General features: G+C 38.3%; 2 long non-coding RNA genes across 4 annotated transcripts in view; one reads left to right on the forward strand and one right to left on the reverse strand.

The window, feature by feature from the left end:
- The first annotated feature begins 240 nt into the window (after positions 1-240).
- LOC129197401 (uncharacterized) lies at positions 241-26,114 on the forward strand. 3 transcript variants are annotated; one of them, XR_008574310.1, is made up of 3 exons: positions 241-445; positions 21,718-21,846; positions 24,368-26,114. It is a non-coding gene; the product is annotated as an uncharacterized LOC129197401 (long non-coding RNA). The 3 variants fall into 3 exon arrangements; XR_008574311.1 differs by lacking the exon at positions 241-445 and adding an exon at positions 17,217-21,625; XR_008574309.1 differs by lacking the exon at positions 241-445 and having other exon boundaries at positions 17,217-21,846.
- Positions 9,140-26,158, reverse strand: part of LOC129197414 (uncharacterized) — a 62,003-nt gene continuing 44,984 nt past the window's right edge. Inside the window, exons 4-5 of the long non-coding RNA XR_008574318.1 lie at positions 23,399-23,480; positions 9,140-9,329 (exon numbers count right to left, since the gene is read on the reverse strand). This is a non-coding gene — a long non-coding RNA (uncharacterized LOC129197414). The remainder of the gene's footprint in view (positions 9,330-23,398; positions 23,481-26,158) is intronic.

Below are 26,158 nucleotides of genomic sequence, written 5' to 3' on the forward strand. Positions count from 1 at the left end.
CTCCCTCTTTCACGTTAACAGTTAGCTCATGTGTACTGGAAAGATGTGACCACTTCAGCAAGAATGCTTCTAGCAAACCCAGGCTAGAGCTCATACCAATAAGCCATTCCTTTGTCAAGTTTCGCAAAAAACAGGAGCCCAAATTAGGCATACGGACAAGCAATTCCTGAAAGCGCTGAATGTCCAACAGCACTTCAGCAGGACTAAGAGACCGGGAGGGGAAAGAAAAAAGTTTGCATTTATGTAGAAATCAATTTGGTAAAAAACCTTCGTGTTCATCTCTGAACGTCACCGGAAGTAAGGGACCACAAGGAATCGTGCACTGTCCTCAGTGGGCAGTGAGTAATGCTGTGTTTCAGTTAAAGGGCATAAATGCACTGACTTCAGATTATCGAGTTGGTTTTCTGACCGCTCTGTATCTCTGCAGCCACATGCACCATTCTGGGTGAGTCTTTGTGATCTCCTTTACAGAACTTTATAATATAATAAATATAAACTGTAAGCTGAAAGCAAAAAATTATATGGATATACTGGGCACTGGAAAGGTGACACGCAATGTCATAGTTTTTACTGTTTTCTAAAACCATTTTTCAGTTCTTTAAAACTGACATACTGAGCTGTATATTTAGAAGAGTAATGAAGAGGCAATGGGCTAGGTCTCTGCCAAAACCTTTGGCTCAGTCCATGCACAGAATTTGGCAGAGGCTGGGATTGCCACAGAGTTTTTGTCTCTGTGATTATAGCAGACACCTGCATTCACAAGCAATACTCTCAACGCATATTATTCAGATGCTGCTCAGTCCTTAGGGTGTTCTTGGAGATACAAAGGTCAAAGAAAAGCATTAACAGCCATCCAAGAATTGTACCTGCACAGATCCACATCCTAGATTGGCTTCTAGAGATTAGCAATAACTCAAATGAAGCTAAATTTAGGAAGGACATCAAAATTATCAAGGTGTTTTTCCAATGCGCCGTTTATTTTCCAGAGCACAAGCGTTCAAAGAGAAAAGGAATTGTCCTGGAAAAAATTAATACTTTATTTTTTTAGTATTTTCTAGCATATTTGAGGATGGCTTCTCAAGGTACCCATGTGAGTGCAAACTCTGCGGCCAGCACAAATATCTTTGGCTCTGGAATCACTTTTCATTCTAAATCTGTGGCAATTTGCACTTTCCTGGCTTTTTGTTCCTCCTTTCTCCAAATTTCTGACTTATTCTCTTTTTCTTCTTCTTGTATTATGTCCTCCTTTATGTTATATGTATCATAATGTATGTCATATATAAATATTTTCACCTTTTACCTTATCTTTTCACCTTTGCTTTGCAAACAGGGCTTATGGAATCACAGTGTCTGTTTCTATGCACACGTGTGCTGCGTTGCAGATCTCTGTGTGCACACGTGCTCCCTTCTCTCGTAGCACCAAATACTTTTTGAATCTGATCTCCTGTTACAAATAAATTTCACAGAATGATAAAGAGCATATGAAAACCTTGAAAATTCAAAGAAAGCAGAAGGACCAGCAGCGTAGTGTTCAATAAGTATCAATAATGCCTTATAAGTGTCTGAGGAAGTTTTTTTGAATACTAACCCTTGGAGAAGTGGAGAAGAGAGAACCTAGGAGAGACAAGAACCACCAGAAAACAAGGGGGTTTTATACTGTTAGTCAGAAAAAAACTTTTTTGTTTATTCTTTCTTTCTTCTCCCCTGCTCTTTTATGCATTGAATCAGGTCAGGAATGGTAATAAACAAAAAGGCAAATATTGTAGTAGAAATACAATCGCTCATATTCACAGGAGTCACACTGCAAAGAGCAACTATATAAACATTTGTCTTCTGGATGCTTCTTGAGGAAACCAAGTTTTAAGAGGTTTAAATAAATGCAATTTCACCAATTATTTTCTGTCTGTTAGTTAAAATGTCTTTCTTTCCTTGGCCTTTAACTCATATTCCTCCTGCATCTTTCACTAAAAATGAATCTATTGTTACCTCAGCTTTCAAAAATTAAATCTTCTTATTTTCCCCTCAATTCTCATTTGCTGAGCACCATAATAATTACCCTTAACAACTGGCAAATTTGTACTACATGGACAAGAAAGAGTAAAATTTCAGATTCTGTTGTACTAGTATGCAAAACATTAATCCTTTTTTGCTTGTGTAGTTTTCAGTGCTTCTGAAAATACAAAGCAACCTCAGAATACCAAAATAATTTCAGAAGTGAATAAAATTAGTCTAGACAGTGCTCTGTGGTTACTAAGAAATGGGTCACCTTAGTTATTTGAAAACGGACTTTTGGGGGTATGTGACTTAGGCTGGCTATATATCTACACTAGGTCTCAAACACCGTTAGTACAGAATAATACGCTACAGAACACAGAGAAATAGTTTGTGAAGCCCAGACTTTCAATGTAAGCAACACCTTTAGAGACACAAATGCTGCAGGTACCTATGACTTTTGCTGAACGAGACCCTTCAAACTGCCATTTCTCTTTCCCTCCAGCTCAGCAGATCATCCTTTCTCAATATGTAATTTGAAGATAAAATGTAATTCGTTTTTATAGTTATGTATCAGGGGTCGGTGTGTTGTTTTGCACAGATGGGTTTTATTCTACCATCTCTTTGCCCGTTTCATCTAAAAGTTTAAAGGTTCCTTAATGGGTTTCCAAAGTGTATAGCAGAAGCAAAACGTAACTCTTACAATCAAGGTAAACTGTCCTAGGTAGCTCTAAGGGAGGTAAATTATTAAGAAATTTCAGAATTAAATGTAAAAGAACTTTTCTTCACAGCTGTTATAATGGGAGAATGCAATTTATGTCTGTGTGCATGAATGATAGGCAATTGTTTGGAAGATGTTTGTATCCAGAGATAATTTTAGCAAAGTTTACATCCATAAACAACACAGGTCTTCTACTGCCTTTGATACCCTGGTTTCATTCAAGCCTTCTAACAGATTTAACACTACAACAAAACATATTCCTATATCTGTATTATATATAATATATGAAATGCCTTTGTATAGGCTATCAAAAAACGCCTCCTTACCAAATACTATCGCACACGCCACAGTTGATTCTGCCATGGAAAAACTTAGAGATCCTTGTGCTTAGGAAAGGGTGAAATACAGATGGAAATCTGTTTGTAAAAGTAAATCTGTTACGTTTTAGGAGTTAGTTTTTGTCAATGCAATACAGCAAGGAGTATCATATGGCTGCATTTGTCCATCAGTGCCTTAGGAAAGAAATTAAGAAGCCACAATTTAATCCACTTCCCCTTTGCTTTTGGGACTCATTTGCTGCTGCCAATCACGTACATCAATCCTACCTCAGTTGTTTAGAGCAAGCAACCAAAAAAGCTGCTTGCATCTTACACATCCTTTCTAAAGAGAAGGCAACCACACACTTCTGGAAGGCAAGATCCAAATCATTTAGATAGACACATAAATTTAAAAGCTCAGGTCCTTGCTTCCTTCTGTGCCCCTGTGTAGCTAAGTCTGTCCTGTAGTTTTCACCTTCACTCTGTGTGTGTGTGTGTTCATGTACATCAAACTTCAACAGCCTGCTTAAATTAGAAGTGGCTTTCAAAGACACACTTCTGAGCAAGAATGTTAACATGACTAAGGATAGGGAGTTTTAGTCTTAAATCAAACTGATTTGCTTGATCATTTGACCTCTCTACTTCACCTTTTAGTCTATTATTTCTATAACTAAAATTCCCATGTTGCAAGAGAATTTATTCTCTCCACTAAAGCCTCTAAAATTCTGAATTATCTCATTGAATTTACATCTAGGCTGATAGGGATGACAATCCCTATGCCAGCAGCTCTAATGAGTATTATGTTTTCTGAGTATGGCTATATCAACTAACTAGTTTAGATGAACTGAATTGCACCATTGATTTGTGCTAGTGCTATACTTCACATGATTTTACTCCTTGGAAGTGATCCAATGGGAAGTTCAATACCTGACAGATTTGGGGTGTTGTCATCTAGTCTGCTAGGTTTTCATCTCCGAAATTATGTACTTAAGGGATGCCCAGGCTCTTTCACATGGAGAGCCTTCCAGAAAAAAAATCTCTCCAAAGCTGCATAGCTAATAGCATTATTTCAAGTAATCTGCTTTTGCCAAACTTCGTCTTTGTCCCACAAAACAACCAGAGAACTTCACATGGATGAGAAGGCGGCTGCTGAAATTTCAGACTGCTTAAATTATTGTATTCACTGTTGTCCTGACAAAAATCAGAACTCTGGTTACTTTGGAGTGAATGAAGTGGGAAGTGAGAGTAATTTTTAAACTGTGTTAATTTACTGTAAAATAAAGAAGAAAACATTTAAATAGTCATAAGTTACATAACTGACATTTTAAATAAACAGCTTGTTGTTAACAGCCTGGTAAGCCTCTCCAAACTCAGGATGACAGTGCTAATGTCGGGGTGGGAGAATCGCCTCTCGTGTATTCTTGTACTGAACGCTGGGAATGGGATTCATCTCGCCTGACTTCAGGCCTCTGTCAGCTAAGGGTGGATTTCATCTCCAGATCCAGGCATGCGACTAGGTGTACGTTCAGTGTCTGAGCTCCTGTTACCGTCTTTGCTGATCTAGTCAGCTGAGTCAGTGCAGTACAGAGAGCTCCTGAGATGGACTCGAAAGTGGGTGACTACTTTTGGGTGAGCTGAATAGCTTTCTCACTTCTAGATCTGACATTCGACTCTGTTGCATAACCTTTGATGTTTATCATCATTTGAGATTCCCCAGGTGTCTATGATGTCAGCTGAAGCCTCTCAGGTATGGGGTGGAGCCTATAGGAGACCTATACCTTTTTGTTACAGCAGTTGGATACTATGCTGGGTACACTGGGGCATTTCAGATGACACGAGTTGTACCCTCATTGATTAAACATCTTAAACATCTGGCTCACATGCAGTCACCTTCCTGTACACATGTAAATTTAGTGTCTCAGTCTTTCTCAACATGGATGACTAATGCTGAGTTACCCAAGCAATTTCTAATTATGCTCTAGCTCCTACTCCAGAAGTGCCTGGATTGTCTTTAGGCCACCAGTTGTATTCGACAGCTTTGCAGACATCTGGAATACTTCAGGCAAGAAATTACACTAAACACATATGTTTAGCCAGCTTCTAATCTAAGCTAGTGGTTAAATTTCCTCTCCAGACAACAGAAAGGCATAGGTACTTCTGTAGGTCCATTCATCCCTCGTGAACGGTGAAACAGATTTCTAAAACTGATTCTCTACTGAGTACAGTGGGTAATAACACAACTTTCTGAGTGTAAAAGAAATAATTTTCAGGTGAACAAAAGTGGTGAGAGTGTCCAAGAGTGTTAGCACTATTTCACAATGAATCATTACCAGTATTGACTTGGCCTGTGTTGAAGAGGCATCTAAGCACCCCTGTACAAATAATTTACTGGCCAGAAGCAGAAGACTACAGACTTGTTAGGGAACACCAGCAGTAGTGCACACTGGATGTTATTAACATACAGACTGTCAGAAAAGGCACAAGAATACATGGTGCTTCACTTATGAGTTATGTAGGCTCATCCAGACAGTCTTTTCTGAGTGCAAATTGTCTCTCAAAAAAAAGGTTAAGATATTACAAGGTGCTCCTTAAGAAGTATCACGGTATTTTATTTTCTCTTGTTTGGCTTCTATTATTTATCTCCCACATTTGTGTGAGTAAGGGAAACCCCTTATCTTCCAGACTCTTACCTCCAGGTCAAGGGACTATTGTGTATTCGAGCCTTGGCCTTACATAATGCACTGTAAATCCTCGGTCTGCTGCCTAGACCTGTGCTTGCTCTGCCTGCATTTCATCATGACAGGAGGTATATAAACTCCGAGCCAAAAGGCACCGTACACCCAACAGGGCTTATCACAACGGATCAAGCACAGACCCTTCAGATCAGAACTTGTTTGTATCATCCTGAATTGGGGCTTAGGCAGAGCAAGTTCAGGTCTTCTCTGAAAAAGGCCATGTAAATAAACTTTCTCGTTAATTTTAGCCAAGTCTGTATCTAAGCTTCACTTGCAGTATAACTTCAAACATCTCAGGACGGCTGTTTCCCTCTGAGGTTTCACAGTACAGGTACAGAAAAACTCTGACAGGCTTCATTGACACTGTTTTGTTACAGGAACTGTGGGCACCTTTGAACACCATTTAATTGCATGTGATAGCCAGACCTGTGGGCTCTTTCAAAAATACCTTGAGGTGTGAAATAATGTAATATCCTCAAGGTTGCAAAGCTATTGCATTCTATTACGGGATAATTGTCATATTTTGAATGCAAGTGCTGTAGTATTTAGGAAGACCGATCAGACATGACAGACCAGAACTTCTGTTTACCCAGACAGGATTTTAACCTCTTTCAAGACAGATAGAAAATACTTTGCCTTCTGCTTGCATGCTAATGACTTTCTGAATCTCTTTATTTTGTAAAAGGGCACATTTATCCAGATCATAAAAATCACCTAACAATTCCTTCTGGCTGAGAGGGTTGGGGGGTTTTTTGACCTGTAGAGCTAAACCTCTGTACATCACTGCAAGTTATTGAAGGTGGGATATGTTATATAGCTCTCTGGCTTCATTTTACACGGAAATCTATCTTTGGGTTCAAGTGAACTCATAATCTCATTTTCCTCAAATATTAAGAAAGAACAATACATCAAAAAGGCCAGAAAAAAATCCATTATGTAACTCCAATTATGGGGAAAAAAGATAATAAGGTGTAAGTGGAGTCCTTTTCAGCCAACATTTTAGTAAAAGTTGCATTGTAATTCGACAGTTCTATGATCGATGTATTATTCAAATTTAGTAATATAAAACCTAATCACACAGAAAGAGCATTGACAAATATGGTTAATAGCACCTTTCCCAATATTGTATCAAGGCACATATGGTACAAAGTTAATGCAAAATAGCTACAAAAATGTACAAGAATAAAAAAAAAATGGATTTGAGAATGAGTTAAAATTATTCAGTTACATTATTATATATTTTTGGCAATCTGATTTTGTCAAATTTTTAAAATGAATGTAACATTTATAATTGTAAATGAGAAAATTAGCATCAGAGCACATTAAAAAAAGAGGATTCATTATGCTTAGGATGCGTGACTCACTGAAGTGCGGTGAGTAGGAGGATCTGTGTAGTAACCTGAATTGTACTGAAGATAAAGTACATTTTGTATTCTTTTCTGTCTCTCTCTTCAGAGACTCATGAACCAAACCTCCATACAGTACAGATGAATAGAATTTTGGCTATTTTTCTGAACCAACTTCATATCATTATTAAAGATGTACAAGCTGTTTTACAAACAGTGGGATGGAAACTGGCTAGAGGAACATAAGCTGAGGAACAAAACTGAGACAAGTCTGTCTGCTTTTATGAAAATGATCACATATTGTAATCGGCATAACTTTTATAGTGGGAACATCTTCCACATGTAAGCCAATACAGCCTAAATAAATCCTTTCTGTGATTTTTGGGCTCAGGTCCATACAAGTCAGTCAAATCGCATTATTGCATGCAGATGCTGAAAACACTGCTGATCTCAGTGCTCTGCGGTCTCATTCTTCATCATGCTTATCCTGACTGAGAGTGTAAACATAAAAAGGCTTCAAGAGAATCACATTCCAGAAATACAAATTCCTGCTGTAATGAGTAATTGGACCTCTGTCTGACCTAGTGGACAGAAGAAGATGATATTATAACATTTTATACTAGGAAAAAATAAATTAAAGGATAACAGTCATTTCCACAGAGTGCACAAAGAGGGAATGAACAGAGCATGAAGTTAACTAACCCCTGCAAAACTTGTCCCCAAACCAGAATAAATACAGATTAATTGGTATTGCCCAGTCACTCTCTTAGCTCTGCAAAATTATTTCAAATTTTCCCCTTCATCCCACTCTCCCTTCAGACCCATCTTTCCTCCTCAAGAGGAGGAAACTGTAATGTGAATTCTGGAGGCCCGAACAATTTCACATATGTTTTATTTCACTACACAATCTACAAGCATATTTTTATTATGTTACTCTTTGCAACATGTTCATCAATAAGAACAAGCACAGCAAATGCATCCTGTATTCATTGTTAGATAGAATCATATTTTAAAAGTTTGAACTAGATAAGCAAGAAGAGGAATCATCATATCTCACAACCATTGGCAAGTACTGACTACTTATAAACTGACTTTTATTCACATGAACTAAATAGATACAGTAAATATACTGTGATTTCTATGGATCTGTTTGAAACAGGGGAAAATATATGTTTCCTACAAACGACCAGAGAAATTCACTACCACTAGTTCCTGCTCGATACTCTCGCATTCGGTGCTTTGCTCATGATTTCTCCACTATCCCTGTAAAACCTCTCAGTGCAGATAGGAAGGTCTCAGTCACCTGGAGTGATTTCATTACATGACTGAAGGAAACATCAAATCAGAATGGAAGTTTAGGAGGACTGGGAAGGAGATGGGTAAACAAAGAAGCAGAATGGGATGAGTATTATTAGAAACAGTTGCTCTGACGTGCCCTGTCTTCAGGACTCTTGAACACTTCTCTAGTTCCCTAGCCGACTTGCAGCTCTGCATGCAAAGTAGTACCCCCCTTCCCAAAGACTACCAGCAAAAAAGCTGAACTTCAAAATTTTTTAAAAACACTGAAAAGTAAGTTGCTGAGATACTTCATTCATATCATATACAATTTTTGTGTGTGTAAAAGAAGAAAGAATCCAAAAAGAGAAAACATGAAACATCCATTTTAAGCATAGATATCATGAAACGTTTAAGCATTTTAATCATGAAACATGCATTTTAAGCATTCTACTGGAGTAACTAGTGGTCTTAACTCAAGACAGCAGCTAGGCAAAGATGGAAACGGGGATAATAGAAGGAGATTTTTACAGATAAAATTGTTTGAAGGGGAAACTAACGTCCTAGAGGAAAGGGGTGACAGGACATAGAGTGACAAAGTTATAAGGATAATCTCAAACGGCAAGCAAGATCATCATTCTTTCAATCTCCCTTGACTTTCTTGATTTTGATTGTGGCCTCAGGGCATGACTGCAACATACACAGTAAATAATAAACAATGCAATAGGTCCTCAAGGCATTCTCTATTTCAGTGGAGCTCTTGACCTATGAACATCCTGGAAATAGTTTTTTTGGCACTGTCATAAATAAATTGGGCCATTTGTTGCTTGAGGGGGGCCATTCTGGCAAGATTTTTCAGAACATAAAATGGGCCATGGCTGCTGACGGAGGTTGAACATGTCCTTCTGCGTGCAATGAAAAGATGCCAAAGAACTTGAATGAACTGAAAAAAAATAGAATAAACAAAGAAAATATGCATATTTATATTCTTCACTCATTTTAAGTTTAGAGCAAAGATTCAAGACTTTTTGCTACATTTATATTATAAGAATTAAGAGCTGACCAGGTCCGCAAAAATGTTGACTTCCTAAAAATAAAATGAATAAATAAATTACTAATGTTCCTAAAACTCAAGTATTTACATTAATTGAAATTCCACAATATTTTATTTTAGAAATATCGCAATGCAAAAGTTTTACTACAAAGGTAGGAAGCTTTCTTATTAGAGAGCCTCTCTAGAATCAGAAGTCCTAGGACTTACAGGACAGAGGATCACAAAGGTGCAGCAATGTTTTGCATTACACTAAAAAATTCTGATGTCAAATTTCTAAAAAAGCAAACAGAAAGCAGCTTCACACCTCAGTGTCTCATAATTGGTGACCAACACCAATGTAATTGTTTGTTAGCCTACATACAGACTCCTTCAGGTTCTGAAAAATCTTAGTTCCCTGCTTTATAATGGACCAGATTAAAGAGGAACATTTGCAATTGTATTCAGCAGTTGTATCTCTTTCCTGGTGGTAGTTTTGTAGAATGGGAGAGGAATATAAACAAATCTTTCAGGCTGAAGAGACAAAACAGTGTCTTATGTCTGGAAAGTCATCTATTGTAGAAGAGGTGAGCATTGCCACAGCAACATTTGTAATTTAAATCAGTGAATGTAGTTCAAGTGTGGCAAGTACCCTGGGAGAATTATTCTGATTTAGAGGATGAGATATCCTTGTTCAGAATCCCATATGACTTTCACCTGCGTATGTCCTGCTTCACCAAAAATGTCACATTGGTTACCAAAATAATTTATGGATTGCCCACCCAGAGTTGTCTTCGCCTCTTGGCAGGTTCCTTTAAAGCTGTAGATCCAATAAACCCCAGAAATCTCAGATGTCTAGTAAGCCATCTGAGCAATTATTTAAAAACCACAGTCCAAGGTCTCCTATATGGTAGGATTTTCAGTCAACCAAGTGAAAAATTCAGGACATTGTGTAGAAGAAAGTAAACCTGCCTAGATGTTTTCTAATGGAAAGCCTTGTCAAACTGAAAATCCACTGAGATTTACATGTTCTGTGGGAATATGCCAATTTCAGTGCATTTCTGATGGATAGTTTAAATACACTTTAAAACATAAATATGTTTATGTTCACCCATCCCTCCAATCAGTGTTTGTTTCCTTGTTAAACCTTCCACAATTTCCAAGCAGTAGAGGTTTTCACCAAGATAGTAACACCTTTTTTTCCCTGACTAGGAATCCAACTTGCCACTTACTGCCAAAAGTGAAAGTTTATGTTTCTTTGCTTGGCTTAGATGTACTGCTCTTCTATTTGCAGATTAGCTTTATTTGTGTAGGTGGGGCTGGCCTCTTCATCCAAACTGGCTACCCCAAAAGCTCAAAAATCATCAGTCACCCCTCACAACACAGCAAAGCACCCATCTACAAAGTAAAATCACATGATATGGCAATTCTTTTGGAAATCTAGTAGTAAGAACATGCCGCTCATAGAACTGATAAAGCTGTTCAGAAACATTCCTCTAAAACTTCTCTTAAAATTCATAGATTCGGTAAAATTAGAACATTTGCAGAGCAGTTCAGTTTCACCAAGTACCTGCCAAGTCTCCTGCTCAGCCCTGCAGCAGTTTAGTTCAGGGTCGGAGATCCCAGAGTTGCCAGTGTGCATGCCAGCTGGCATCGAAGAGATATAAATAAAACATGTTGCCGGGGGGAAGTCATTGTTCTTTTCCTATGTGTCCCTGCAGTGGTGATCACACTGCCTCAGCAACCTTGCTTGTGCCACACAATCGAGGACTAAATAAATGTTTGTATTCTTTATAGTGGTAGGGAAGATTGCAAATATGAAATTGCATTCATCATGTAATTAGGAAAGTTAGCATACATTGCAAGCTGAGGTGTGAATGCTGCACCTGTATCCAGGCTGGGGGTACTCAAGTTGTAATCGACCTACCACCGGTAGCAGTGAATTTAGACAATATTCAATGGCTAGGTAAGGACCCAGAATCCCTGGTAGGCACATTCCTCACAATCAAAATGTTTACCATTATTGGAATTTACTAGATTTTAATTGTTTCTCCTGCAGTTTCCCATGCCAGGTGTCTGCTCAAAGCTGATTCATTCCGATGTTTCTGAAAAAAATGGTTTGGTCATTTCTGAGAATGATAGCAGAGGAGAGTACGTGTATTGGCTGTTCCAAAAACTTTTGCATCTCTTTCAATGAGAAGCCTAGGTAGCTCAAATGCACCTTTACTGGACATAAGAGATAAAAAAAATAGAGATAGAGAAGTCAGAAATAAGAGGGAAAGAAAGAGAAGGCAAATAAAGGGGAAAATAGTTGAATAAATCTTCTGCTCCCATCATAGTTGATTCTTTCTGTGCATGGTATTCAAGACAGTAGTTTCCTAGAATCTTTGGCAGAAATTTATCAGACATTACTTTGAATATTGTACTTAAGGAGGAAAAGAAAATAAGCTCCCAGACTCCACCTGGTATTCAGGAAGATGTCTCATAGCATTGTCTTCAGGTAGCAGAAGTAATTTTGTCTGACATCTTCCAGTTAGTAATAATGCCCTGGTTTCATATGCCACTGGCATACTAGCCCATTACTTAATTGGTTAATAAACAGATATATTCAATAATCATGGTGGACTGTGCCAAACTGCCAGTCTTTGTTCTAGAAACATATGCTGGCAACTAATAATGATGATTTAATACAAGGATCTATTGCAAGCAGTTTTCGGTTGCTATGAATTTGTACGGGGGAGAAAGCACATTCAGGTTTTCAAGGTCTTCTGCATCTAAGAGGGAGGAAAATAAGCAAAGAGGCTGGCATAGTATGGGTGCTTTCCCCTGATCAAATGGAGAGGGCGATGGAGAAAGCAAGCAAACACAAGGAGATCCGTCCAGCTTTGTGAGATATCAAGCCATGGGGATTCTATGATAACAGTGCTAAGAGACTGCATTAGCACAGCCAGAAAATACAGGCAGATAATCAAATGACAGTGAAAATGGCAGGGTGGATAAATCTGGTTCAACAGGGAGTCTTTATTCAGAGGGGCTGATACTGCTGTGTCGTGACGCAGTTCGGCAGGCTGCAGCGAGGCCGGCATGTGGCTCCGCAAGAACAATAGCGATTGACTACAGATGGGCACTTCCTCTCCAAAAACACTCCTCGCAGCTCGCTTGCAGGGAGGGATACGCAGACATACGCTCACATCTCCATGGCAACCACTTACTTCAGCGTGACATCAAGCCCAGATCAAAACTCCATAGGCGTCAGATAGTACATGCTGTTTCTTTCCTTGAATTAATAATATTGATTTAAAAGGCAGGTTCCATTAACTGTTTCTTCTCTATGCTGGGAATAATTACTGTCTGTGGTGCCTGTATTAGTCCGATGACTTGAAAACAGGAAGTACAGCATCGAGTTAAATAATTCATGTTGTGCTGCTGCTCACTCTGTTCTTAGAAGCAGAGTTATCGCTAACCGGGCACAGCAATTTCAACACAGGGGTGATAGGATTACAAAATGTCTAATTGCCCTCTCATGTGATAAGATTACTTTTCTGAAAATGCTTTAATTCTTCCAAGCAGAGGCAAACAATCCAGACTAGTGACCAAACAAGAACAGCTTGCATGAATACTGCTGAAATTTTCCTTCTGAAAGCAGTGAAAAGTGCAGTTGAGGCTTCATTCTCCTCCACCCCACCTCTTCCCCTCCTCAAAAAAAACCCGTGTGAAGAACCCTTTTCAAAAGTAAAAACCCAATCATGAGAGTCTGGTGGTGGTGGAGTTCCTTATACTACTCTTTGGGAGCACCTCTCAGTCAATTATATGATGTTAGCAAGCTCTGTGGCACTTCTCAGTTAATCTTCCAAAGCTGCAAGGTTGGTAGTCATGATACAGTGTCTCAGGGTGGGCTTGCTTGTAAAATTGGAGGAAAAGGGAACAGAAATCCTCAGGTTTCTGTGATACATGAAGAGTGCCTCAAGGAGAAAAGCCTGAACAAACCAGGACAGTGCCACTTCTTAGTGAGGGATGGGAAGCGGGGATTTTTTACAATCTAGGCAGAAATATTTTTGGCATCTGAACAAGTTTTTCTGTTCACAAAGGGAAAGCTACTGCTTTGTGGATACATTAGGAGACCAAGTATGCGATAGCATTCAAGAATGTCAAAGTGGCACAGAGTCGCCTGGGCGGTAGGTCATCTATTGCCTGAGCAACTGTTCTTACTCACTACAAGAAGTGTTGATTAGCTGGTTTATTTGGAAATCTTGAAGCAGAACACATTTCCTGAAGGAGCTGGAGGCTCATCTAATTCTGAACTTGCATTAGGAAAAAATATGTACACTTAATGAACTTCCACACCAGACTAGAAGGTACCTACAGAACTTACAGGATTAAGCAGTTAAAGAAGGCAAAAACAGATGTATGGCTTCAGACCAAGAGTTCACCAGTAACTTGTTCTCAAGAACACTCGTAAGCCTATGACAGAAGAATGGAAGAGGGCAAGAACAGGCAACCAAGTGCAAGAATAGGGAAATAACAGCATTTCCCCCATTTTTTTCCCCATATCTGTCTATTTTCTGCATATGGGGATCTGTCAAACTTGACATATTTAGTCTATTTAGTAATCTCCAAAGGATATTTCTTTTTGTACAATTTTCCTTGAAAGAAAAAGCATGTTTTCATCCACAACATCCTTTGGCAAGGAGTTCCATAGATCTAATACTTATTTTAACTAAAGCTATTTTCTATTGTTTTGTTTTGAAACTGGCACCTACTAAATTTATTCAAGAGCCTCTAGTTCCTGAACAGACAGTGAAAAGTCAATCTCTGCAAAATCCTTTCATGTCACTCAGGAGTGGAGTGGGAAAAGGCAGTTTGGATTGCTGCCCAAGTTTTGGTGGATGAGTCTTCATATAGGAGAGGCTTAGATGCACAGAATTATTTATGTTCAGCCAGATAGTTTGTATCTTCCAGTATATATTGATCAACAGGATTAGTCCAAAAAGTTCCTCTGTCACAGATGTTAGTGACCAGCCTTGACCATGGAATTTGTTGTGGCGAATGTCACTATGACATTCTTTCAGATATCCTCGAACTATTGCATAGGTAGGAGTTAGGCATCTTCATAAGAGTTTGTAAGAACAAAACCTAGCATATGGGACACCAGTCAAAAAGATTAAGAACATAAGAAATTAATTTTTTTTCTTTCAGTCATTTATCCCTCTATAAGAGTATTGCAAAGCTGGACAAATGAACCTAATGATCTCTTGTCCAGCTTGCTTCAAACAAACATATTAGTCACAGAATTAACCTACAAAGTGTGGTGCTAATATGAATAGGACAGTGGGAACTGCTTTGTTCATGTGACAAGCAAGGTTCCAAACTTGAACTACCTTAACTGTAGAGAGATAGGACCATTTAAAGAATCTGAATGTGCTGAGACACTGGATGCCAGGTCTGTATTAAAGCGATTGTAGATAACATGCAATAAGAGACCTCAGTCTGTATTTCATGTGCGGTCTGGACTTGCACATGTGGCGTATAACCCGAAGTGGTGGTTCCCCTCAGCCACATGTAGCATGAGAAACAGTTCTGAGGTGTTTGGCATCACACCTACTACACGTTGGCAGCTGCTAGCCATGGCCATCTTTCAAACTCGGAATTAGGGTCTGGGCACCGTGAGGGGCTGTTGTTTTCTGCATAACTCAGAGCAATTGGCATTTCTAAAAATGGATTGTTGAAATGTGCTAGTCATAACATTCTGTTCTCTTCTCCCCAACTTCATGAAGCACATGCTTAGTTCAGCCACGCCGTCTAAATGAATTTTAGTGTGGAGATCTCAGTGTCTTTCCCTCGGCGGTCTGTCAGTGGTACTGACCCAGTTCACATGGCTTTGGAATTAAATATCAGAATCACCATAACCAAATTCAAGGACAGGTGAAGGATGTTAAATATTGTCTTCTCTCTTACATGTGCACATGGACGCGTGCACACACACACACAGGTATATATAAATACACACACACACACAAAACTGATGACAGTTTTCCATTTCTATTTCTATTCTTTAACACCATTAGGGCACGGGGTTTATCCTACCCTTCTGTGTCCACTATCACTATGTTGTACTAACATATAGGAGTCCCTACCATGGCTAGACTCAAGGCCTATTGTAATGTGCACTATGCAAATGCAAGAAAAAGAGATGGTCTGTCAAGAGAACAAATATAAATATATATTAACAAATACAGATCAGAATGAAGACAATGAGAAAATATTAATCAACTTTAAAGATGGTTTAAAGATCAACATACTAGCTGACAACGAGAAATACAAGAGAGCTTAGCACTTCCACATGAACAATACATCCAAAAGTTGAGATGCAACATGAATGCAAATGAAACTGCTTGTTTGAAAATACATATGTAGGGAGGAATACACTTGGGAGAAAAGTGAGGAGTAGATGCTAAGGCTAGAGGTGAAAGTTCAATACCTGCTTTGTTGTGAAATTTACATCTTTAGAATAATTTAAAGTTGTCCAATAGTTATCCTAAGCTGCAGCCAGCCTTGGAAATCATGAAACCATCTAATTTGTTTCCCCACACAAGGCAGCTTTGATCAGGAGATGACTGAACTGTCAGTCAGCAGTGCTGTAGCAAGGATAGTTGTAGGCTTGTGAGAAGGATAGACTTTGTAAGCATCTTCTGTCAGGCCAAATGACATATTGGGGAGCAATGGACAAGCTTCTGAGGATAGAAGTCTTTCCGAGCAGGAGAACAGGCTGCATTGTCTTTATTCATGTGGAGTTCCTCTTATAAGATTTTTATGGCACTTATAATTTCAGACAATTAACTTATGAAATATTTATATAATGCTGATTAATAGCATATTATAACAATATTAACATAATGATATTACCATTGCCTAAAGTTATATGATCTGCAGTGAAAGACCAGCAAGTGGAGATATACAGGAGAGTGTCTGAACCTCAATAGGATTGTACAGACAAAAAAGACATGGAGATAAGACCCTGAAACAAAAGATACTGGTTATCCTTTCAAAGCTGGACTGCTATCTGCTCAGTTGTGTCAAGATTGATATAAACATTATGTTTCAGTTCTCTGCAATGCAGAATCCAACTACGGTTGGAAGAAAGGATCCTCCCTATATATTATTTTTAATATGTACTTTGACATTGGTTTCCCAAGGCATATATAGTTGAACTGTTTGTACATTTGTTCATCAGACCGCACTTACTACATTTTGCATTATTGATTAATTTTCAGAAAATTAGAAAGAGAAGCTGAAGTCTCAAAGATAATGAAATTGCTGCAAGTTTCACGAAGAATGTTGACTGGTTAAAGGAGAGTGCCAGGAAGGGAAAGACAGGCAGAATTCATCTGTTATACATCTTGTTTTGGCAGCAGAACACATGTACCTACTGGCCAGTCAGCCAAGCATACTGACTGGCAAACAAAAACGTGCACAGCTTTGGGTAGTCACAGCTAATGACTAATTTCATCTGTTCTGTGGATCACGGAACAACCTACTCATATCTTTATCTGCAGAAGTGTTGCAATACAAAAAAATCGGCAAAATTGTCAGTAAAGAAACATTGGAGACATATGTTATTCTCTACTGTCTGGCTGATTCAGCTTCACATTACAAATAGCCTTCCAAATACGTGAGAGCTCCTAAAAGCCTTTTTATGTAGCATGACATCCTACCAAACACAGAGCTGAAATGCCACAGGGGTACATTCAAATTTCAATATTCACAATTTTTAACAAGTGATAAACTAAGGCTCACCATCACTGGAGAGTGCAAACAACAATCACCCTGTGCCTTTACTTGGTGTGTCAGGAATACTGTGGTGTCCTTGAAGAGAGAAGTATGAAAGGAAGCAATTGAGGGTACAGCTGCCTGGTGTTGGAAGCTGATCTGAAATCCGTGTTAGACTCCAACCCTCGTGGTGCTCCTGCCCGCCCCCACCTCATGACAGCACTGTACCACCGAGCAATCAGACACATTGCGGATTGTTCTGCTAAAAATCAATTATTTTCCAGTGGGTTTGGCTTTTAATAGGATGAAGTCCATGATCTGGCTGACCACAGTGAAGAATCTGGGAGTTCTCATCTGGGAGCAAAGAAACGGGAGGAGTTTTCTCCTTTCAATGGCAGTCCAGCCTTAGGTGATGAAGCCATGGCTCTGAGACAATTCAGCAAACCAATTGCAGTATTTGGCCTGAGTACTTTGCTAAAGAGACACATTGGAAAGACAAGACTGCAGAAGAGGTGCTAAGAAAATACATCTGCCCTGATTTGCAGTCAGCCTAGAATCTGCATTGTATTCCCTGTGCTCTGAAGGGGCACTCAGCAAGGCAGAGCATTTTATTAGTATATGAGAAAGAGGTTTATATGGGAAAGGTGTTTCTTTCCTAGACAGAAAAATATTAGAGAGAATGCAGATTCACTAATATCTGCATTGCAGCAGACAGGTGCAATGATTTGGGACCACCCATCTTCAGTTTGGATTAAAATTTGACCCAAATACTTCCTTAAAACATCTGCTAGAAACTGTGCTGAGTTTCTGTACAATGTAAAAAAAAAAAAAAATTAAAAAAATAAAATCACAAAATATTAGCACTCATCTGGCCATATTAACTATTCCCTTATAACTTAATATTTAGTGTTGCATATATAAAGTCTAACACTGCAATAATAAATCTTCGCACTATAAATACACTGACTTGCAAGCCCTGACGTTTTAAAAGCACAGTTCTATTCTGAGCTGGAACAATATGTTGTCCTTGGGAGCCTATTTTAAAGCTTTTCTTTCGGTACAGGTTTTCTTTGCTCGATGTTTTGTCACCAGAATGTAATGCTCCTACTGACAGTGGCAGCAAGAGCAGAGAAGGGTTTTTTGCACAGAAGGTTTTTTGTTTGTTTATTTGCTTGTTTGTACATATAAACATCATTGAATGCCTGCAATTTCATTTGAAGGACAAGAAGAGGTCTTCAGCTCCTCACACAAGCTAAGTGCTAGAAAATTGTTGTACTTATAGTATGTGCCTGTCTGCCCACTCATCTCTTACTCACTTTTCTTGTCTTTAATCAGACCCTGTTGTTACCGAGTAACAGTTTCCTCTGCTGGAGTTAAAAAAAAAAAAAAAAAAAAAAAGGATAAAAAACCCCTGCTGTAAATTATTAGCACTCCAGGATTCTTAGATAATACTGTTTCCCTTTAATTTCATATTACCTCCCATTCCTCAAACAACGCAGGGAATAAGAAAGAAAAAGATTTTTTTACAGGAAATCTCTTCTTACGTAGCGCAGTTGCGTGAGCATGGCCGGGACGTGTGTACCATAGAGGTCCCAGATGCATACAGTCAACGTGCCTCCAGCTGGGAGCTTCCTGCAAACCCCAGGGAAATGCCACCTGCATGTTAAGCAGGCAAGGCACTCCCTGGAGATTGCCTCTCCAGCTAGGATTTCTCCTTAACGAGAAGGGGGGAGAAGGAAGGGTTCTGAATTATAAAGGCAGAATGGGAAGCCCCTGAAGTGACAAAATGCTGAATTATTCATTGTGCAGTTTCTAATTGTTCTTGAAGTTAGCGGTGCCGTTTGTAGCTAAATCAGCTCAATGTTGCTGTTTTCCCCTGCTCTCCCTCCTTCCTTAGGACTAGAGAAGGGAGGGAGAAGGAAAGACCTCCCTGAAATGCTCATATCAGCCCTGCTGCAGCGCTTGTCGTGCGCTGAGCCAGAACTGAGAACCAAATGCACGCTGAAAACTAAATGTTGCCAATTATTCATAGGCATACATTATAATCTCAATTCTGATATTTAATAGAGTTTCTCATTAAAGGTCACAGCAATTGCTGCTAGAGATCAGACGAAGCTAACCTGGTGTCCTATTTTTCACAGTGGGTAGCTGGCATTAAGTGCTTCAGAGACAGCAGCAAGAAACCCAGTGTTGGACAATTATGGGCTAAACTGTCCATGAGGAAAATATTTTCCTGTCCTTCATGAGCTAGTGGCTGGACAACGCCTGGATGCATAGTGGTGTGCATACCATTAAAGGAAGAGAATCACAATTACGCATGGCATTATCCAGATTAACCTGCAGTTCCAGTTTGAATATGACCGAAGTCTTGGTCACAGTGACATCAGACAATAACAGCTCATTCCATAAACTAAAAAAAAAACAAAAGAATAAATTACATTTCAGATTTTTTTTTCTTTTTTTTAAATTTATGTCTGTTACGCCCTACATAAGTAGAACAGCTAATTAGGGCCATCCAGTTGACATTGTCTTTGCCTGTCATTATTATACGTGCCTTCATCATTTCACATCTTGAAACCATGTTTCCCCATCTAAATTAAACTATTCCTAATCATTGAATCCCACATTTCTGTTTTCTGAATCATTTCTGTCATCTGGCTCTGAATTCCTTCTGTTTTTACTGTAGCCTTTTGAGATGGGAAGATTAGGACTCATTGATTCATGTAATGGCATTATACATGCTAACATGTTGTTTCCTTTTTGACCACCAATGCAGAATGAGCAAAGGTCAATTAATCTGACACCACTGCTTATCCTTTCAATCAATATTCCCTCATTGTTTCCTTGTTCCCCCACATCTGCCTGTCTGTTATTACACACGGATTGCAAGGTCTTTCTGGCTGGAGACTTTTTACTCTATCTGTGTAACGCATGAGCACAGCCGCGGCCCAGGCAGGGTCTGGAGGTTCTGTTGCAATATAAATAGTTAATATACAAATGGCAAATAATAAAGGGTTCACATTGGTGCCCTAGGTTTATATTCACTTTTTTTTTTATTTTTCCCAGAGTGACTTCAGTTAATTTAGAACCCAGTAATGTGTATAAATCAAATTATTTACTGGAATATGCATTACTTAGCATTTATCTTTATTGAATTTCATTTGCCGTCAAGCCGCACATCCAAATCGTTAGATTCCCTAAATCTATTAAATATAAAGACACAGACATGTCTTCTGTCTTGGGAAGTGTCTTTGCTGCAGATAGCTAGAAGCTAGGAGGATATACCAAGGGAAGTATTAATGTTTGCCCTTCTTCTCAGTATGCTCTTTCCCTATATGTTTGCTATCAGAAATGGGGTACTGGACAAAGCTGATCTATAATCTGACCCAGTATAGCTGTTTTTATGATCTTAGGTCTTCCTGCATCTTCCTGAGTTGGTTAATGTTAGTACCTGTGGCATATACAGACTTTGTCACCTCATTTCTCCTTCCTTTTACGTCAACATTTTTAACCGTATATAAAAGAAATGAAAGGTCAGGCAACATCACTTTTAATTTTTTTTTTCTTGATGAAATTTGAATACCTTTTCTACCCCTTACCTGGTTTTTAATCTATGACATTACTTTTCCTGAAAACCAATCGTTATTTAGTTCCCTAAATTCTTCCCATGTGGGATTTAGCAAACACTTTGAAAATCAGATAAAATGTTTCCAACTTTGGTTTGCCTACTATTTTGTTTACATACACTGGGAACTCTCTGGGATCAAAAAACCATCATATTTATCTGTGAAGTCAAGATTGTTTATCTTGTGCACACCAGGAAGTTTTATAAATTATATTTTAATTACTATTTCAGTCAATGTATCTGTGATTCAAAGAAAACTTGTCAGTATTCAGTGTTCAAGATCTTTCTCAAAGCAATTTTAGTTAGATAGAGTTCAGCCCCTCAAACACTCACACAGCCTTTAGGATTCAGAACTACGAAAGACTTTAATGAGACGTTCCAAACCTCTGTTATACACTCAGCAGCTTCACTCCCAAACTCCAGAACTCAGACACACACACCATCCTGTGCTCGGCAGCTGCTGCTCGTCAGTCCATCAATCTGCATGAGTGCCTTTGTTTCTAATAGTACCTGATCTTTATTATTTTTCAAGGGGCGATCCGCTGCAAGGGTAGCAATCATTTATCTTCCCTGTAATGTTCTTTTTAATTGCTTCTCCCTGATATTCATGCAAACCTACCAATTAACTCTCTAGAAGCTTTCTTGTTTACAGTTTAGCACAAAATGTTATTTATTTTTTCTCTATTTAGCTATTTGCTATTCAAAATCTATCTTACCAACTCCGCCTTTTCATCTTCTGTTTTATGTGTGACATTACGTGAGTTCCATACTCGGAAAGACATCTGTTTGACTGGAGCAATCTCAAGAGCCTTGCCTGGTACCCATGCTACCCTCCCTTCCAAAACAGAGGCACCCAAACTTTTGACTACTTGCCAGCGCTGTACACTGTTTGCTGTTTAATACCTGTAGTTGCTGCACATCCAGCATGGCCTCAGGATCCCAGGATTGTTAGTTCTCAGTACACAAGAGTGGGTTCAGCACTGAAGAGCCATATGCAAAGGCTGTGCCTCAGAGCTACATGCTAACACACAATCACAGGTATCCTCTTCATTTCTCTAATGTATTTATTCATTAAATGTCTTTAAAGAAGTATAATTTTGAAGGGCACTCTCTCTCAGCACTGTGATAAATTTAAAGAAATAGTTCTTTGTTTTTAACTCCAGCTTTACTTCCAGTGACCATTGGTGTCTGTCCGGAAGGGCTGTTCTACTTTATTGGTCCAAATGTTGGGCAGCTTGAACTGCATCAGTAGGTTTCACCAAATTAACTAGATTCTCTCTAAATTAGCATATTCTGACTCTGCAGGTTCCCCATTAACTGATTCATTAATTAAAACAAGGTATAGCACTACCTACTGTTACAAAGCAGAGTTTATTATGAGTGAAGATAATTAAATAGATAAGTATGAAATCACTCAGAGCACCATGAAAATGCTTCCCTAGAGCACTTCCTAGCTTGGGCAGCTTAAATTAAAAGGGCAAAGATAATTCTTTCTAACCTCAAAATTGCATTTTATTTCAAGAAAACAAGCTTTTATGCAGGTCTAGGAAAAGGTGATTTGGAGTGCTGCTGACATTAAGCTGAAAATATTCTTGACTACTGAAACTTTTCTTCTTCATCTCTTGTGCTGGCCACAGTTCTACTGGCTACATCTACACCAGTAAATTAAATGGGCCACGGATCGTTCTGTGGACCTGAGGCCAGCTGGCACGGCATAGCTCGTATCGGTCCATAGAGCTGAGCATTGTTCCCTCCCAGAACAGAGTAGCCAAGTCCAAATGGCCTATTAGGAATGATCCCTTGTCCCTGGTGACTCCCTAACTGTGCCCAGGCACAGTTGGCACAGTCCAAAACCAAGTTAGGGATCATGCTAACAATTAACAGTATAGTTAATCACAGAGAGCTCTTGAACCCCTGCCTGAACTGTTTAGCTTCCCAGCACAGAGTGATTGTGTTTCCAACAGGACTGAATAAATGATACTTTTGATATATTCACAGTCTCCCCAAATAAAAAACAAATGCTTCATTCTCTCTGGAAAACAGAAAGAAATGACCAAAAACCAAGATGAAATTAACAACTTATCTGATGCTATATCAACCAGCTAGGTTACCAGCTTCTCAGAAGTTATTATTTATAAACTGTAGGCAAAACCCCACAGGAATGATAATTGCAAAGCAAGTATTCACCGATCCCAAAAGTGTATATTTTCTCCTGCTGCTACCTGCAATGACGAAGAACCTAATTTCAGACAGCGGTTCAGGTGGAAATGCTGTCAGGAAGTTGCTGGAACGAGAGGTTCCCTATCAGAGAAGTAAATTACTAATCATTAACTGATCTGCAAAAAGCCAGTGGTTGTGAAGGGGACCAGAGTTGAGGTGCACTAAACCCCCTACCTTTCTGCTCAGAATTTACATAGCTGTGAACTGCCAGAACTGGTAGGTCACTATTCTGCAGTGACCTGCCTCACAGAACTCTTCTTTTTGTTTATTTTCCATGGGGCTGTAGGAAGGGCTCTTAGAGGTGATCAAAGTAGTCCTCTTTAGACTCATAACACATACTAAAAGCAAGCAACTGTGGGTCATTACTTACTGGGAAGTGAGAAAATAGAATAAAACCTGAAGATTTCTCTCCATTTCACCATGTTTCAAGAACTTAAATGAAGACCTTCATCCTAAGGAGAAATAAAATATTTGATTACAAATGGAGCTGGATGGGAAACCAATTTTCCAGCCTGTACAACACTGGGACGGGTCTTTTGGTTCCAGACTGGGCAAAGTGCAGAAGACCTTACAAAGCCTTAGAGAGGAGAAAGTCAATGTACAGAAAAGCTAATGGCTAGGGCACTCACCCTGCAAGACATCTAAGAACATGCTATGAATTTGAGAGAGGAATTTCATCTTGTCTGTCGTATTTCAGGCATATGTCCTAACCACCACACCATTAGCTTTCTCACATTTGGCCAAAAATGTTTCCCTTTGAATTTATTTTTTTTAGGTGTATTGCTCGAAGCAATAAATCTCTATTGCAAGATTTTATTTAAATGAACTGATATTTTCCAAACAGAAACTATTTTACCCTGCTCTAGTAATGGGTCTGCATTATTTTAGGTTGTTTGAAGAAATTCACTGTGCAATGTGCATTGCAATAGGTACTTTATTCTGAAACATTGAAAAAATTGATTAGCTATAAATGTCAACACAATCAATAACTAATTTCTTTAATGTTGTGCAAAAAGAAAATAATTAAAATAGCAAAGGGAACTGTTAGTTCTCTTTGTGTTCCTAAGGTGATGAACGTTAACAAAGTATGTGAAGAAAGACACAACAAAACTCTTGTGCTGTACAAGCGAATGGCAGATACTTTTTCAAAATTATTCATGTTCTTCCTTATTCAGACTTCTGAAGTATCTTCCAGTTCCATTTTTTCTTTTTTTACTCACTTCTACTTCCTCTGCAGTGCTGTTTCTTAGATTTCCAACAATCTGATATCTTTTGTTTCTATGGAATATTAATGTTTGATATTCCCTCAGTATTTTGATCTCTCTTTATGTTATTTCAGGTGATGTTCTACCCGAAGATCCATGTACTCAGATAGGAGATCTCCAAGAAATGACTGGATAATTTCAGAAGTAATACATTCTAATCACTAATGACCACTTTTTTTTTTTTTTTCTTCTTTTTTTTTTTCATCTATTCATGCTGGATTTTCTCTGCCCATGATAAAGGAGACTTTTGCCATTCCCTTCAGTAGTGGGAAGGAAGAACCCTAAAACAGTATTAATTCAAAGTGAACAGAAAAGAGCTTTGTTTCTGAGTCTAATGGTATCTATCTCAGGACTTTCCAGGGCTCGTTTAATAAAAAACTTTTTAGATACCTTAGAAATTCTGTAATTAAAAATTAATTAATTTCTTACAGTTATTATTTAAACATTTCTGTGTCCACCAAACTATACCTGTGACATATTTGAGACAATAAATATCAGTCCAAATGAAAATGTTCATATATTTCTCAATCATTTACACGATACAGAGCTAGGTATACTTAATTGAGTACCATGATGATAATGCAAAACAAAAAATAAAACAAACAAACAAACAAATCCCAAGTTGTTTCATGTGGTAAAGAAAGCAGTTTATTAACATCTACTTACATGTGCATTTTTTTAACCTTGCCCTAGTCTAGGGAATAGCTTAATGATACCTCATTCTAAACCACACACACACACACACAAAAGTTCTTAACTGATAAAAAACAGCAAAAATGTTCCAGATAGAGACTTGTACTGTATATTTTATAAAATTACTTTCTTGGTCATGTCACTGATTTTTCAATAATTTAAATGCTCTCAGTAATGATGAAGCATTTATAGTTGTTGGAGATCTGACAGATTAAACCCCTCCTTTCTGTTGCTCAGTTCCTTTTTTTATAATGGTTCAATACTTCAAGCTCGAAGGCATTGGAAGCCTTGTAGGACAATGGGTATTTTAAAAATACTTTGCATATGCCATCCACAAGCATTAAATTGCATATCATTCAAATGACAATCTATAATGTGTTAACAGTTCTATAAGACATTCAGTGAAGATTTAAAAACTGTATTGTGATTCTTTCAAAACAGATAGCATTTTTGTGGGTTTCCATGCTTTTTGTCATTATTGAAGCCGATAACCTTGTCCAATATATCTGCACTAAATTCATTATATGTCATTTCCACTCCATATCTTCATCCAGTACTTAATGCTGCTCTTTGCAATATTGCCAGCATTACCAATGTCATCATATTTTTATGTAAGTTATACTGACAGATAATGACCTCAATTAAGCAAACAGGAAAACATGAAAAGAACACCATGATTAGATTAAATAACCATGGTAAGTGAGTAAGCGAGCATCCCATACCTAAATCAAAGGCTTCTGGCTGTTCTGACAGAATCAAACATGAAAGCATTCCTGTCAATAAATATAACAAGTTTAGTGTATTGGCAGGTATGTTTTGCAGAAAAAGGTATACGAGATCAAATTGTATCAGTATCAACTCAGTATTGTGACTCCAGTGGTGTCTGTTATCATCTGATGGAGAACTGAAGAAAAAATATTGGTAATAATTTATGAAAGGGAAAGCAGAAAAAAATTGAACAATTATTAGAAGTTTATACAGTATAAAGATTTATAACTCATATTTTGTTTTTTAAAAAATTTTTATATTTACAGTTCAAAGATTATCTTCCTTTACACTTCATATTTTCCTTTTAAAATATGTATGCTTATAGTTGTGATACATATAAATAAACTTTTCAAAATGTCATCTGGTTCTTGGCCTCTGTGATCTCTCAGGGTCTTACATTTCCC

The sequence above is a fragment of the Grus americana genome, chromosome 1, assembly GCF_028858705.1.
Source record: "Grus americana isolate bGruAme1 chromosome 1, bGruAme1.mat, whole genome shotgun sequence".
Taxonomy (NCBI): Eukaryota; Metazoa; Chordata; class Aves; order Gruiformes; family Gruidae; genus Grus; species Grus americana.